This window comes from Kogia breviceps, chromosome 3 (assembly GCF_026419965.1).
Source record: "Kogia breviceps isolate mKogBre1 chromosome 3, mKogBre1 haplotype 1, whole genome shotgun sequence".
Taxonomy (NCBI): domain Eukaryota; kingdom Metazoa; phylum Chordata; class Mammalia; order Artiodactyla; family Physeteridae; genus Kogia; species Kogia breviceps.
The window spans coordinates 73,772,238-73,788,606 of record NC_081312.1 but is presented as its reverse complement, the minus strand read 5'-3'; the positions used below and the strand labels follow the sequence as shown (position 1 = coordinate 73,788,606).

The 16,369-nt window shown below is 41.5% G+C and overlaps 1 protein-coding gene across 4 annotated transcripts in view; it reads right to left on the bottom strand.

Moving 5' to 3' along the window:
* Positions 1 to 16,369, bottom strand: part of STXBP6 (syntaxin binding protein 6) — a 253,495-nt gene that overhangs the window by 81,626 nt on the left and 155,500 nt on the right. Inside the window, exon 1 of one of the 4 annotated variants that reach the window (XM_067028640.1) lies at positions 5,221 to 5,262. The exons of the other annotated variants lie outside the window; for them this stretch is intronic. The gene's annotated coding sequence lies outside the window, so the exon portion shown is untranslated. Of the gene's footprint in view, positions 1 to 5,220; positions 5,263 to 16,369 lie in introns of those variants that run through there. 4 annotated transcript variants of the gene reach the window in all.

Here is a 16,369-nt window from a genome sequence, read left to right as displayed (position 1 = left end):
TTTACCGTGTGGGTCTCAATTTCATCATTTCTAGGATGAAGCTACACTAGGAGGACACCATGTGCCCTAGCCAGCTTTAATAGTCTATGACTCTTGAGTCACATGAACGCACATTATGATGCCCATTTTCTCAAGTGTAGGCATCTCACTGATAGAATGAGAAACAAACTCAGAAAACCATTATATAGATAAAAATAGTAAGATTGATCTTTCTATTAATATAATTAGTTAAATCAATAAATAAAAGCAGAAAATGTAAACAAGCCATTCATTTAAATATGTTGAACACATAAAGGATATCTTGAATTCCTTCTACCCGGTCATTGTTCTAGACTCATTCTTAGATTCTATTTTTTTAGGCAGGGACCTTTGTTTTTTCTTAACATCTTTATTGGAGTATAATTGCTTTAAATGGTGTGTTAGTTTCTGCTGTATAACAAAGTGAATCAGCTATACATATACATATATCCCCGTATCTCCTTCCTCTTGCGTCTCCCTCCCACCCTCCCTATCCCACCCCTCTAGGTGGTCACAAAGCACCGAGCTGATCTCCCTGTGCTATGTGCTGCTTCCCACTAGCTATCTATTTTACATTTGGTAGTGTACATATGTCCATGTCACTCTCTCACTTCGTTACAGCTTACCCTTCCCCCGCCCTGTGTCTTCAAGTCCATTCTCTATGTCTGTATCTTTATTCCTGTCCTGCCCCTAGGTTCTTCAGAACCATTTTTTTTTTTTAGATTCCATATATATGTGTTAGCATACGGTATTTGTTTTTCTCTTTCTGACTTACTTCACTCTGTATGTTAGACTCTAGGTCCATCCACCTCACTACAAATAACTCAGTTTCATTTCTTTTTATGGCTGAGTAATATTCCATTGTATATATGTGCCACATCTTCTTTATCCATTCGTCTGTCGAGGGACACTTAGGTGGCTTCCATGTCCTGGCTATTGTGAACAGAGCTGCAATAAACACTGTGGTACATGACTCTTTTTGAATTATGGTTTTCTCAGGGTATATGCCCAGTAGTGGGATTGCTGGGTCGTATGGTAGTTCTATTTTTAGTTTTTAAAGGAATCTCCATCAAACAGATTGTCAGCCCTGCTGTTTCCCTTTGCAGGGCTGATGAAGCCCTGGGATGAGGCGTGGTGAGGGGAGGTCTCTTGGCGGGAAGGGAGAATCATGGGATGAGAACACTCTTCTCTGGGAGTGGCAAAATGATATGCTCCTAACTCTCCTAAATTCCCCTAGAGGAATCATAGCTGAATATGAGACATTTATGTAAATTTTCTGTTTCACTTAAGAAGAATTTAAACTGCCAACACTTGGATCAGAAAGGAGTATGACTACTCTGTCTTTCTGGGAAAATCTGAAGGCACAAGTAACAGACATTCAACAAATATTTACTGCATGCATACTGAAGGCAAAGTGATGGATAAGCAGTGAGAGAGGAGGGAGATGAGTTGGGGGGGGAATAAGGACAAGGTGATTCAAGGACAGCCCTACTCCACAGGAGGTTTGCATTTCAGAAGAGAAATGACAAGTCCCTGAGTGCTCAAATATAAGGCAGGGTATGATAAATACCGTGATGTAGATTTCTTACCACCAGCAGGTGTGTAATTAGGCATCTGGAGGAGGGAAAGAACATGCTCTGAATGGAGCTGGGGAGTGAGGTGAGAGGTGGGTTTCTGTAGATGCAGGACAGCTTCTTTAGGAAAGATGTGTCATCTGAGCTGTAGCCAGAAGGATGGATAAGGCTTATGAGGATCAAAGCAAGAGAAGCAAAACAGATCTTATTCAGCCCTCCAACCATCCCTGTGCTTCCATAACTAAAAAGCTGACCCTCCTGACTGGGAACCAGAAATAAGACCACCAGAGAGCAGCTGATTTCTTATAAATTACCTTGACCTGGGATGAATCTCAAAACAACCCATATCCTGGCCAAGAATCCCGGATCCTCCTTTGGGCTCAAACTCAATGTTTAGGAAGTAATTTTGTTAAATACGTATTTATATTCAAAAGCAGAACTCTGAGCTTCCTGGTCTTGTTTCCTGGCATCAACACAAAGGCACAATTATTTTCTTGAAAAGGAAGTGATTCCAGTGCCCTTGCCCAGGCTCCAACGACTCACTCCTCCTTGCCCTCAACTTTCTTCCTCTTCTTGAAAGGGCACCCACAGTTATCACTCACACTAGTTCAGGACAAACTACCCAGGGTCTGATGTAGAAGCAGCAATGGTGTGCTTGTGCTCCTGTATAAACAGTGGGAACAATGTTTCTGAGCAAAAACACTTAGAATCCTACTTCCTCTGAGATCTGCCATCCATTAACAATTCCGTTGTAGAGTTAGGTTCATCTCATTTTAAAACGTAAGTCAAGAGCTCCAAACTGGTAATTGGGCATTTAACTGGGATTGCGAAGGCACTTACTGGATTCTAACAGCTTCAACAGATAATGTTTAAGAACACTGAAAATGAGAGCAACGATGAATCAGACGCAAATGGAGAGTGAATGAATTTTGGCACTCTAATTTAACACAGCTAACTAGTATTTTGAGCAGAAGATGTTGAGCTTGGTTGGTTTCCTTCAATTTCCTTACATGCCAGGGGTTATCAAAATATTTTACTTTTTAAGCTTGGCTTCCCCCGTCACAAAACTCCACCTTAAAAGTGTTCAATTCAATTCAGCAGGTATATATATATATTTGGCCTAATATGCAATTGGGATTGCTTACGCCTATAGGGGATACCAAGGAGTCTGAGTGCTATGAACATGACATGGTTCAACTATAAAAAGCACAGTAGAACCCGGCCCCTCACTGGGGCACCCCGAAGACAGTCAGCTAGACGGCTGTCAAGCAAGTGAATGGTCCTTTCATGATGATCTTGACCAAAGACCTCAAAGCCATTTATAACAACTAGCAGTGCCTCTTTACTCCTTATTCTTTCCAAAATTTTATTTTACCTATTTGCATTTTAAATGGGTAATAATATTCACATGATTCAAAATATACTAAAATTGAAAAAAAACCCAAAAGGCTAATTCAAAAAGATACATGCACCCCAATGTTCACAGCAGGATTATTTACAATAGCCAAGACATGGAAGCAACCTAAGTGTCCATCGACAGAGGAATGGATAAAGAAGATGTGGTACATATATACACAATGAAATATTACTCAACCATAAAAAAGAATGAAATTTTGCCATTTGCAGCAACATGGATGGACTTGGAGGGCATTAAGATAAGTGAAATAAGTCAGACAGAGAAAGGCAAATATCATATGCTATCACTTATATGTGGAATCTACAAAATACAACAAACTAGTGAATAAAGCAAAAAAGAAGCAGACTCACAGATATGGGGAACAAACTAGTGGTTACCAGTGTGGTGTGGGCAGTACTGGGGTGGGGAATGGGAGGTACAAATTATTGGGTATAAGGTAGGTTCAAGGATTTATTCTACAACATGGGGAATGTAGGCAATATTTTGTACAAACTGCAAATGGAGTGAAACCTTTAAAAATTGTATTAAAAAAACCCCACCTCAACCTTGGGGTTAAAACAAACAACAAACAGACAAACAAGAGTAACATATTGAGATACCTTACTCCCACTTCTGTGTCCATATACTCCCATCCCTTCCCTCCTCCCTTGCCCTCTTGCCTGATTCAAATTCAGAAATTGCTCTCTCCTTAGGAGGTAGTTTGATATCTGCTTGAATAGATTTATATGAGCAATACACACTAGTAAGGGAGCTATTATGCCTATTCCCATTCTTACTGAAATGAAACTGTGAGCCACATAGAATGACTATAAAAAAGTACACAGTAGCTAAAGTTCTCATTATACTGTGTTTGATCAGGACCACCACAGGCCTCAGTGCTGAAACTGACAAACACGAGAAAAGACTACTGAGAATCTATAACAGAATCAAAGCATGTGAACTCTGAAAAAAGAAAACAAACAATGAAAAACTAATGGCCAAGTAAATTTACACTGCAGGAGCCATGCCACTGAAGTAGGTTAGAAAACAGCTTCCTTTTAAAGAAAAGGAAGGAAATTTCTATCTATTCAGTTCATCACCCCTATGAGATAATAGTAATTAAGTATTACATAGAAAATAATATGTAAGATTGGGTTCATTATGGCTATTGATATCTTCTCTATAGCCTTTATATATAATGTGAATAGAAGTCTTCCTTCTTGGGACTTCCCTGGTGGCGCAGTGGTTAAGAATCCACCTGCCAATGCAGGGGGACACGGGTTCCATCCCTGGTCCACAAAGATCCCACATGCCACAGAGCAACTAAGCCCGTGAGCCATAACTACTGAACCCGCCTGCTGCAACCACTGAAGCCCACGCAGCTAGAGCCCGCACTCGGCAACAAGAGACGCCACCGCAATGAGAAGCCCGCTCACTGCAACTAAGAGTAGCCCCCGCTTGCCGCAACTAGAGAAAGCCTGCACACAGCAACAAAGACCCATCGCAGCCAAAAATAAGTAAGTAAATAAATAAATCTATAAGAAAAAAAGTCTTCCTACTTAAAAAAAAGAAAAAAAGAACAGAGCAAGAGTAAAGAGTTCTGTGCCCTAATGCTTTTTCCTGTAATCCATTTTGCTATTGGGATAAATGCTTAGTATAAGATACTATTGATCGAAAACACCCCCTCCCACCCCGCCCCAACACACACATCTCTTGTGCTCTTTCCTATTCCAGGCTGGCTCTCGAGTCTGGATCAATATCTCTTTCATTCTCACTCCACCATCTCATTTGGCACACTTTCACTCACTTGCCTCCATCCAAGATAACCGACTATCTGGGTTTGTTTGAAGGCAATTCTATTATAGTCCTAAACCAATTATTTTAAGAAGAGATGAGGAAGAAAGGAGACAAACTGTACAAACAACTTGACAGAATCCACTTTCTTCCTGTCCTTTTAATGTTCCTTGCCTCTCCACACAGCCTTTCTTTCTCTGAGCTCCTGGCACACTTTTTTTTTTTTTTTTTTTTTTTTTTTTTTTTTTTAAACAAAACAGAAACAGGATCCTGCCTGGCAGGAGATGCCTCTGTGAATAATACAAAGCCCAGCAGAGATATTGATTCCCACACAATTGCGGGGCAGCTCTGAGGGGCTCTGGAGGGTGGCACACTCCCGGCTATGGGTGTCTGGCTGCCCTGTTCCCAGCCCACTCCTGACATGGGGGCAACACTTACACGATCTGGTTCTTGTTCCCTTTTATCTTCTTGGTGTGCACTCTCTCTTCACTCATCCATTGGTGACTGTTTCTACCCCTAGGCTTGACAGCCATGTGCTCTGAGAAGGGTGTGGCTGCATTTGTGAGCGAATGACTAAGCAATTACAAGGTAGAATTGACATTTGTCTTCTCTCCTCATGGTATTCCAAGTTGTCTCATGCTAAAGGGTACTGACAAAACACTCGAAAAAACCCAGACTTACTAATTCACTATATTGTTCAGAATATCCCTTAGGGAAACTAGTGGAAAGGTCCTGAGCTAGGCACCACTAGGAATTTGCCTCTGACACTGAAAAAAACAATGCAGTGGCTAGGAACAAGATCAAAGATTTTGAACATTTCCCAGAGAACATAAAACCTATTCCCAACCTCTTGGGGTACAATAATGCTTAGTTCACATCTACGCTTTTCCTCCTTTTTCTCTGCCACAGGTAAGACTGAGGTCTGTCCTATCAAAGGCTTTGGGTTCAAGGTACACAGAGAAGGAGAACCTTGGAAGGATGGCAGAACCTCAGAAGGTTAGAGTAGGGAAACATACAATAGGAAGCAATAGGACCACATCCCTAGTGCTGGGACCTGCAGTCCAGCTGTGTGATTCACTGCTCCCTGCCATCTGGTGCTGGGAATTTGGGCTCTGGGTGTGTAAGTGAGAGGTAAAGTTAAACATGAGAGCAAAAATCTGGAAATAGCCCAGTCCCTATTAATAGAAGAAACAGTTATTTAAAATGACCAAATGCATAAAAGTGGGTCAGGAATGGATAAATGATGAGGACATGTCATGAACCGACAATTATGATGAGCCTACTCTGTACACCCCAGTCCTACAAAGAACAGAACGGGAGAGCAGGAACGGCCAGAGGGCAGGACTCAGCAGAGGAGAACGTGGGCGGTTCCAGTTTCCAAAAGGTTAGATGAGTCACGTTTCATATGCTTTTCCACATTCATCCACTAACAGGGTGTTTTCTCTCACCGCTTGCAGAATCTCCAAACCAAGGATACCATTTGGATACTACTCCACTGTTTTGAGACCACTGTCCTCACACTCTTTTCCTTCCCCTTCCACCTATTTGCTTCCCCACACACCTAACTTAGCAGGGGAGGTCACCACCAGAGAGCTGTCCAGAGATTTGATCTCCTTCTGGATTTTTCTGCAAATCTGAACAGAAGAGAAGAGTGGGCATCCTGTGGGGAAAGGCTCAGGCTGCCTGCAGTGTCTGTGGGTCGCTAATCCAGAGGCAGCACTCTCCACACCGACCTTTGAACTCTCTGACTTCCTGAACCTCCTCATTTTCTGCAGGCCATGGTGGGTGGCCAGCGCCCCAGGCAGCAGACACAGTTTACACTGGAAGACTCTGCAAGGTTACGGCAGGAAAGCGAGGCCCTGTGAGGAAGCCGACTTCAGAAAAGAACGCCAGTCAGTATTTGAGCCTCCTTTCAAGACATCATGAAAAGGAATGTAAACTTTAGAGCAAGCAGAAAAAGGCTTGCAACAGGACAAGGCATTAAGAATGACAAGTCAAGGTGAAACAGCGGAGATGACCCTCTCATCTCGGATTACAGAAACACAACTCGCACTTCTGTCCATTTACAGCCACTCCTAACGTGGAGACACCTATGTGGGCTGTCCTGGAGTTTCCTAAACTCCCTGAAGGTGCAGGACAGGCCAGAAAATTACCGGGGGGCTGTCTCCAGCACTGATATGGATGGATTTTCAAAAGCTGATAATCTGGGCCAGCATGTTTGGGCAGGATAACTGCAGTGTTAGGAGCCAGGAGAATCGGTCATCACCCTGGATTTGCAGTTGGAAAGAGAGAAGAACTATGCCTACAGGGGCAAGTGGTCGGCTGGAGGGATGGTGCACAGTGCAGATAGTTGAGTAGCTCCATTAATAGGAAAGGTTCATTCCAGCTTGCTGAAGATGGCCTGCTAGTGGCTTGCAGATGGAAAGGTGCAAATGAGGATGTTAGCTTTCTCCCCTCCATACGTTGGCAGGGTCCTCCCCTCACTGTCTGGCACATCTTAACCTATTTAAGACAGTTCCTACCTAACACGGACACTGCCCTGCCCATCAATACCTACCCTTCATCACTCTTCCGGGTGATAGAGCGTAACAAGGGGCCTTCCCATACCTAGCAGACTTGGTCCCAACGTAACTAACTTTGAGACGCCTGACCCTCGTGCCTTTGCATCCTCCTAGGACCCAGCAGGAGGAGATGAGCATCTCCAACCTCAGCCTGCCCCACTTGGCTCTCGAGCTCTACTTCTTGCCCAGCCTGCACTGACCAGCACCTACTCAGCTCTCTTTCACATGCCTCAATGGGGCTTTATCTAGTCATTCTCTTCCAGTTTCCTACCCATGGTCATTCTCAGTAAAACCTCAAAAATAAATAAATGGAACCCTTACATCAGATCTTCCTCGACTTCCTAGCTAACTGGTCCCATCCACCACCTCCCCACACCAGGAATTCAATTCTTCATATGCTCCCTCATGCATAATCAGCTCTCCTTGATATATAATTCAAATTTATGTTCCAAAAAGCTATCGACATTTTTGAAACGTGCATATCCTTTGAGTCTGTAGTACCATTTCTAGAAACTGCTCCTGAGGAAATAATAGTGTGAACAAGTTTTAGTTATATGGCTAAGTCATGACATTGTTTATAATAATGAAACATGGGTAATAACTTCCATTTCCAATAAGCAGGGATTGGTTAAATACATTCTGACCTGTTTTCTTATAATGGAATATTATGCAATAATTATCATGCTATAACATATTTAATGATATGTAAAGCTGTATATTAGAAAAGGAAATTATGAAACTATATGCATATAAAAGCATACACATTTAACTATATGTGAAAGTATGCAAAAATAGTGTTCCTCTGAGTCTTAGAACTGCAAGCCAATTTTTTTTTAACTTCTCTGTACTTTTCAAATTTTCTACAAGCATCTATTATTTTTCAATAAACTTTTAACTTTAGAATAGGTGTAAATTTACAGAAAAGTTGTGAAGATAATACAGACATTCCCCCACCTCCAGTTTCCCCTGTTGTTAACATCTTACATTAGGGGGTACATTTGTCAAAACCTATGAATCCATATTGATACATTACTGGGTTAAGTCCACACTCTATTCAGATTTCCCTAGTTTTTACCTAATAGCCTTTTTCTCTTCTGGGATCCATTAAGGATACCCCCCAAACTGATATCAGGGACCATGAAGACAGTGTTCCTGAGTGATGGTTTCATCCAACACCCATAACTGCTGAGGCATCTGCTTTAAGCGAATTATCTAGACATGGGAACTCCTTACTCCCCAAAGTCTCCAAGGTGAGTTGTGTACTTTTAAAGGCTGCTATTAGACATTTAAAAAATCTTCCAGAACATTCTGTTTATTATAGAAAAATGTCCCACTGCCATCACTGGCCTGGAATCTGCCCCTGAGTCTCCACTGTGCTGTTTGGTTTGGGGAGCTGACTCCCTGACCAGTTATTTGTTCTTCCATAGTGTCTACACAGCCCTGGGATTTTTCTGCAAAAGCGAATGTAAATGTCAGACCATCCTCCTCAGAAAGAATGCCTTTTAAAAATATTTTGAATTGGAACTTTCCCACAACACTAGCTCTTAAATAATTGGGAAAGGAAAGAACAAAATAACAAGCTATACTTAAAAGGAAGGAAAATAACTAAAACAAAAACAAAAATCCTGTTTTATTAAAGGCTGTCTTCCCTCGGTAAGACAGAATCATACTCACTTTTTAGCATGTAACTTTTGGCTCTCTTTGCAAAAACGCCATTTCTTATACAGCAGAAAGAGAAAGAAAAGCCTTTAGTAAGCCATTGAGATTCAATGGATCCATCAGCTGCTTACAGTCTGTGGAGTGAGGCTGATTGCAGACTCATCTACTCCCTTAAAGGTATACTCGAAAATAACCCAGAACTGTTTCCTCCTGTAAAAACACATTTATAGGTTCAAATATAATTTTAAAAAAAAATTGTTAAAAGGACTGTGGGGCTTCCCTGGTGGCGCAGTGGTTGGGAATCTGCCTGCCAATGCAGGGGACACGGGTTCGAGCACTGGTCTGGGAAGATCCCACATGCCGCGGAGCAACTAAGCCCGTGAGCCACAACTACTGAGCCTGCGCGCCACAACTACTGAGCCTGCACGTCTGGAGCCTGTGCTCCGCAACGGGAGAGTCCGCAACAATGAGAGGCCCACGCACTGCGATGAAGAGTGCCCCCCCCGCCCCCCGCTTTGGGGCTTCCCTGGTGGCGCAGTGGTTGAGAGTCTGCCTGCCGATGCAGGGAACACGGGTTCATGCCCCAGTCCGGGAGGATCTGCTAGGCCCCTGAGCCATGGCCGCTGAGCCTGCGCGTCTGAAGCCTGCGCTCCGCAACGGGAGAGGCCACAACAGTGAGAGGCCCTCATACTGCAAAAAAAAAAAAAAAAAAAAAAAAAAAAAAAAAAAAAAAAAGTGGTCCCCGCTTGCCACTAGAGAAAGCCCTCGCACAGAAATGAAGACCCAGCACAGCCAAAAATAAATAAATTTATTTTAAAAAAAAAAGGACTGGAAGTAATGGCTGCAAATGGCTCCTGATTTCCATCTTCCATTCATAATGGAAATTCAGGAACAGAAGGTACCCATATCTCCATTTCTGAATCAACAACTTTTCATTTTAAATTTCAGTGACATACTGAAGGAATCCAATTTTGACTTGTTTCCCAAAGGATGGTGATTTTCATATAGCTCCCCTTTCCAAAAGCAATAAGAAAAATCCAAAGTTTTGCCTGTTTGATCCAGGAGTCGGTAAGAGATGGGGAGCACTTGCTGACATGGCATTTCAAACACTGCATCTCTATGTCTTTTCCCCAAACATCCACTCCTTTGGCATCAAAGGAATTCTCCTGGCAAATCAGTCTTCAATGCCAACTTTCTAAAAAAATGCACATATTCAGTACTACCTCTAAACCCTCCATGTTTATATTCTTGCCCCATAAGAGAGAGGTACACTTAAAATGAGATACTGAATTTTAAAGCTCCTTACTGTGTACTGTGATGTGGCTTTTGCCTTTGTGTCAAAAGTCACACGAGGAACAAATATTTTCAAAGTTCCGCAGGGAAAAAAACATATGGAAGTGTGTCTTCCACCGTTTTGTCGGTAACACAAGTAAAGAAGCTACCTTCCTAGATTCTCCAAGATCGACTTCACTGCTCTCTCTATCAGTGCTCTGCTCTGGCCCCAGCTATGGAAAACCAAGAAGCAGGAACAATGTACCCATTTGGAAGGAAAAAAGTCTCAAGACTTTATTTTAACCTGCTCCTTCAAGGTAAAATAAAACTTTGTGTGGTATCCCTGGAAATCTGGAGGACCATGAGTTTCTGTGCTATTTCCATTCTTCACTTTGATGCAAAGTGTTGCTTAAAAAAAAAAAAAAAGTACAACCGATGTCTTTGAATGGAGAGGCTTTCTGAGCTGTTGCCATGTCTTCTTCCAGGTGCTGCTGAAAAAGGCTAGTCTTCGTTCTCTGGTGAGTCTCTCCGCCTCCAGAATAAGTGTCCTGAGCAGAGAGCTTGTTTTCTGTGCTCAAGATTTGGCATAGCCAAAGGCCACAGGGCAGACTGCTAAGGTTGGGGCAGGCTTGCCATGGGAGAGAGACACCTCAGGACCCTGTGAGTTCCTGGGATGGACAGGCCTTAAGACCATCACCCCCAGGCCCCTACCTTCACAGGGGGGTGCAAGCAAGGGTCAGAAAACAGATGACCTGCCCAAGATGGTAAACCCTAGTACAGCTCTGGATCTCCGGTTTCTCTACTTGTAAAAGCAGTTTGACCTGTTAACCCACAAATGAAGGACACTTATTCTCTCTGCTATTAGCTCAAGGTTTGCCTTCTCTCTGAAATCCTCCCTATTCATTCCATTTAATCCAAACTGACCTTTTCTATAACATCTTTGACCTCTAAGTATTTTCAGGTTGAAGAGGACCTTAAAAGAGCCCTGGCTGTGTGAATTCCCTCCACGACATCTCCGTTGCTTGAACTCACCTAGTGAAAGGACATTCACTACCTCTTGTGGATGGATGCCCATTCACTCCATGTACAGAAATATACGAACACGGTTCTCAAGTCCCAGAAAATAAATCTGGCTTGCCTTTCATTTACTAATCCTTAGATATTTGAAATTAATCTTCATGAATTTGCTCTTTATTTAGGGTAAATATACCTAGCTTTTTCATCGTGATCACACACTACCTTGTATCCTTTACTCAAATTGCTTGAATTTCTGACCTCCTCAGCCAGACTAGAATCTCCTACGGGGTAGGACAGTCTGACAAATGCTTTTTGTATTGTTACATAATTTTGCTGAGTCTTTTACTAGCTCCAACAGTTGAGAGTTCATAAAAGAGAGAAAAGAAGCATTAGCTGTGTCTGATATTGTACTCCGTGATACAATCTTCAATTGGTGCCAGGTGGTTTTTTTTTTTTTTTTTTTTTTTTGCGGTACGCAGGCCTCTCACTGTTGTGGCCTCTCCCGTTGCGGAGCACAGGCTCTGGGCGCGCAGGCTCAGCGGCCACGGCTCACGGGCCCAGCCGCTCCGGGGCATGTGGGATCTTCCCGGACCGGGGCACGACCCCGTGTCTCCACGGGGCGGCAGGCGGACTCTCAACCACTGCGCCACCAGGGAAGCCCTGGTGCCAGTTTTTGACATAGCATAGTGGTTAAAAACATTTTGCTTGGGAGTCAAGCAGATCTAGCTCCAAGTCTGCAACCTGACCCTTCTAACCTGAATGATTTCAGTTGACATATCATTACTATTTTGTAGGTAAAGTAGCAGTAACTATAAATCTGAGTTGTTATGAGGCTCATAAATAAGCTAATGCATGTAGTGACCTGTAATACAGGGCCTGACATGTATTAAGCACTCAATAAACCTTGGTTATCATAACAATCATCTCTGGGAAATCTTTGATACCTAGAACTCATCAACAATTCAGACTAGATGTTCTCACTATTTTATTCTGGAATCTCGGTGGTATTAATTGCTCTGTGGAGTGCCAACCATTCAGTTTACCATTATGATTTGTTATTCAGCCTTAACCTTTAAATAATTATGCTTTGTCCAGCACTTCATGCAGACTGAACTCACATCTGACTTTCAAAGTAACACCACCATAATTCTGTATTATTTTCTTCTTGTGCCACATGCATCTTAGTTAACTCAGAGTTTAAAAAAAATTACCAACAAAACAATTGAGAAGGACTTGCTTCGGGTCGTGCAACTAGTTAGTAGATAAATTTGGATTAAAATCCAAGTTTTCCACCTCTGAATAAAAAATACATTGCCTTTTCTTGTATCCAAATAAGTACTGAGCTATCCCCCTACTCCCTAAATCCTCCCCAAAGAGACAGCCAAACACGTTCAGTGAAAACATGAAACCCCTTACACTATGTTTCTACACAATTAACATGAACGAACTACAGACTCTAGTTCATCTAATTTCTTCTGTACCCTAAGTGATACCAGGGCTCAAAGTATTAAAGAACACATTTTGGCAGAAATGGAATTCTGCTTCCACAAATTTTTGAGCACTTGACAGTCAAGGCCTCAGTGAAAAACCCTCTAAACTATTATACTCAATATACCGTTTATCTTCCCTTTGATGCTTTGTTTCATAACAGACTTTTTAAGTGTACCATTTGTTAAAAGGTAAGTCATGTATCTATTCTGATTTTTTTCCTCAAAATCAGCAAAATACTGAACCTGTTAATTTATTATCACTAGGAACTAAGAAATTCCAAACAAAAACCATTATTATCGTTAGAATACCTTCCATGGTTCAATTTTATCAATTTTTCCCTTCCATGGTTCAATTTTAGTCTCTTTCTTCACAGCAAAAACAAAAAGGTTTATGTTTTAGAGGAAATTCACTCTCCTCATCTGAGTTTAGCCCTCCTTCCTAAAATCTATATTTGGATTCAACAATCAGTGGTCTGAAACATTAATGGGCTTTCCATTGAGCTATTCCCCCTTTTCTCTTTTTGTTTTGCAAATAGGGCTGATTAAATCTTTGCTGCAGGCACCAGAAATGGAGAACACTGAGAATCTGCTGATGTGAAAGGTTTCACTGAACTCCAGCAAATCATGTCTGATTTACCACAAGTCCCCAGCAGTATGCCAAAAACGCATGCCGTTTGGATGGTGAATATAAATTCCCATCACATAAAACATAACAAAAGAAAACCAAAACACCATTCGTTTCCCTACACTAAGGGTTTAAGGCAGAGATGTGGACTGCAGATGCTTCCCATTAACTATATTCAAACCATCCTGAAGAACAAATCTTTGGTACTAGTGCAGCTTGAAGCAAGTCCTACCAGCAGTGAAGGAAACAAATCAGTGTATATTTTAGGACACATAGCATTTCTTTCTTTCAGCTATACTCCATTCTATTTTAAGCTTAGAGACACACACACACACGCACACACACACACACACACACACAATTAACCCTAATAACACACAGTTTAAAGACAGACATTTCACAATTACTTTTAATAACTAATCAAGTGAAGATATGGAAAGCAAATCAATACCCTTCTACTCCTCATGAGTCACAGAAAAGTTAAAACACCTCTCAGGTCAAGACCATGGGTCTGCACACACACCTGTACTAACAGTCTCTCTTTAATCTGCCTAAAATGATAGTAGTGGAATTTTGTTTGAAAGGCATAAACCTGCAAAGAAACAGAAAATGGGAGAGAATACACATCAAAACTTTTCAGGCTACAAATAGTGAGACCAAGAAAGCTGAAACTTGAGCTGGCAGTGGGGAAAAGTTGAAAAAGTTAAAATAAAAAAAATTAAAAAAACACCAATTTATGATAGAGGACCTCCCCCTAAAGCTAAGAATTTTAAGGCATCAGGCATCTTTGAATGTAGGGGTAAAGATGGAGGTAAAATAGAAGAAATGACTGAAAGGCTGTTGTAGAAGCATTTAGACGGCTCATCCCCTGCTCTGCTCTTACAGATGTGTGTACTAGACACAGTTTAGGGTGAGGCAAAGTGCTCAAAACAGTTGCTGTTGTTTTTTTCTTCAAAGAGAATATTCACATACTTATGCTTAGACTGCTATTACTGTTTTCATACTCAGCGTCCAGGATCCTGGTAGCTAGCCCATACTTTACAGGCAGACTATTAGAAATCTGTCTCTGGGGAATCTAACCTGGACAAGAAGCAAATTATGAAGATGCCAACATCAGGGGTTCCCTCAATGAAAGAGCACAACTGGACCGCTTTACAGGGAAGCCTACAGGTAACAACACCCAACAACAAGTTCAGGGTTTCTCTCAATTATGACCAGATAATGAAGAATCACTGAGCCAAGTCTTTAGTATCAGAGTTAGAGACCCAAAACAGACAATCAATAGCAGCTTGGAGAAAACGGGGACTATGCTGAAAGAAGAAAACTTAAAGGAAAAAAAAAAATCTATCATTAATACCTTCAGAAAGATAACATTAGGTGATCTACTGATAAAATAAGAAGAGGACACTATAAGATAGGAGCATTCACAGAAGAAAAAATGTACTTAGATATTATATGTGTATGTACATATGAATTAAAAAAACTCAATTACTCAATTGCAGGGTTAGAAACTAAAGTTAAGGAACTGAAAGACAAACAGCTGAAAGACAGAAAAAAAAGTAAAAGAAATTAGAGAAGCAAATCCAGGAGTGTCATACTGCAAAGGGTCCTCTGCGGATAACAGAATCCATTCTTGTTAGTTTTAGCAGAATCATTTCTTACAATATATTAAATGGAATAATCACTGGAAGGACTAAAGAAACAGATTTGGGATTGAGCTTTCAGTAAAACTCCCAACCTACACCAAAGAACCAAGCCACAGAGGGAGCTGCAACCACTTGTAACATCAGGAGACTCCTTCCTGAAGTGGCAAACTGCCACATATAGCTGCTGAGTCCAGAAGCATGTTACTGTTGCCAGGATCAGAGAGTCACAGCTACTGCTCTTGGGTCCAAAGCCAGGTTCTGCCTGCCACAATCCATATAAGCAAAATGAATGGCAAGGAGCCTGCTTTCTGACCCTCACAGAGCTAGTGACCAAACACTGGGATATCTGCTAATGCTGTCCCAGGGTAAAAAGCCTCCATGACCATGTTTGCCAACAGAATAGGAAGAACTGCAGTTGAATCTAAATCACATCCAGAACACTAGCTGCAAGAGAGTCTGAAAATATATAGTATTTAGTTTTCCAGCCTCTGAAGTACCCAAAGGTAAACTAGAAGAAAGTTGGAATGGATGTGAGGTAATTCACCACATTTATCACAATGTTCTCTACATACGAATAACAAGTTTCAGAAAGAGAAAGAAAAAGTAAAAGGGAGGGGAGGGAGGAGAGAAGGGAGGAAAGGGGGTCATGCACAAAATGATTCAAGAAAATTTGAAAGAAATAAATTTCAACACTAAAGGAGGCCACTGAGTCCAAGTACAATAGATGAAAAGAGACCACACCTAGATATATTACTCTGAAATTTCATAACACTGGGGATCAAAAGATCTTACAAGCTTTCGGAAAAAAAGAAAATACACATCATATAGGAAAGATCAATAATTTGGAAACTTTTTTACTACTCAACAGCAATACTGGAAGCTAGGATGCAGTAGAGCTACATCTTCAAAAATTTCAAAGGAAAATCTTTCCAAGTTGGAATTTTATACCTAGCCAAGCTATCAATCAAGTATCAGGGTAGACTCCTAACATTTGCAGTTGTTTGTGCCTAGTGTGCTATGATCATAAGGGCCCCATATTAACCCTCACTTCAAGACTTCCCTTTATCTCTCTCCTGTGTTGAATCCCTGTTTCTTGTATCTCATGTTTCTTTCTTGTTCAGTTATACCCTCGTTCTCAGGGAGTTTCCTAAGGAAGGGTTTATAATAACTTTTATACACAGATACGTTTGGGCACTGTGTTAATTGGGGTCCAAATAAAGCCCAAAAACAAGTCAGGAGAAAAGACTGCCTCTGCCAATCATGGAGTCCTTCAAACGGGCTTAACGGACATTTTATTTTCAGGCAAAAATGTGCCCA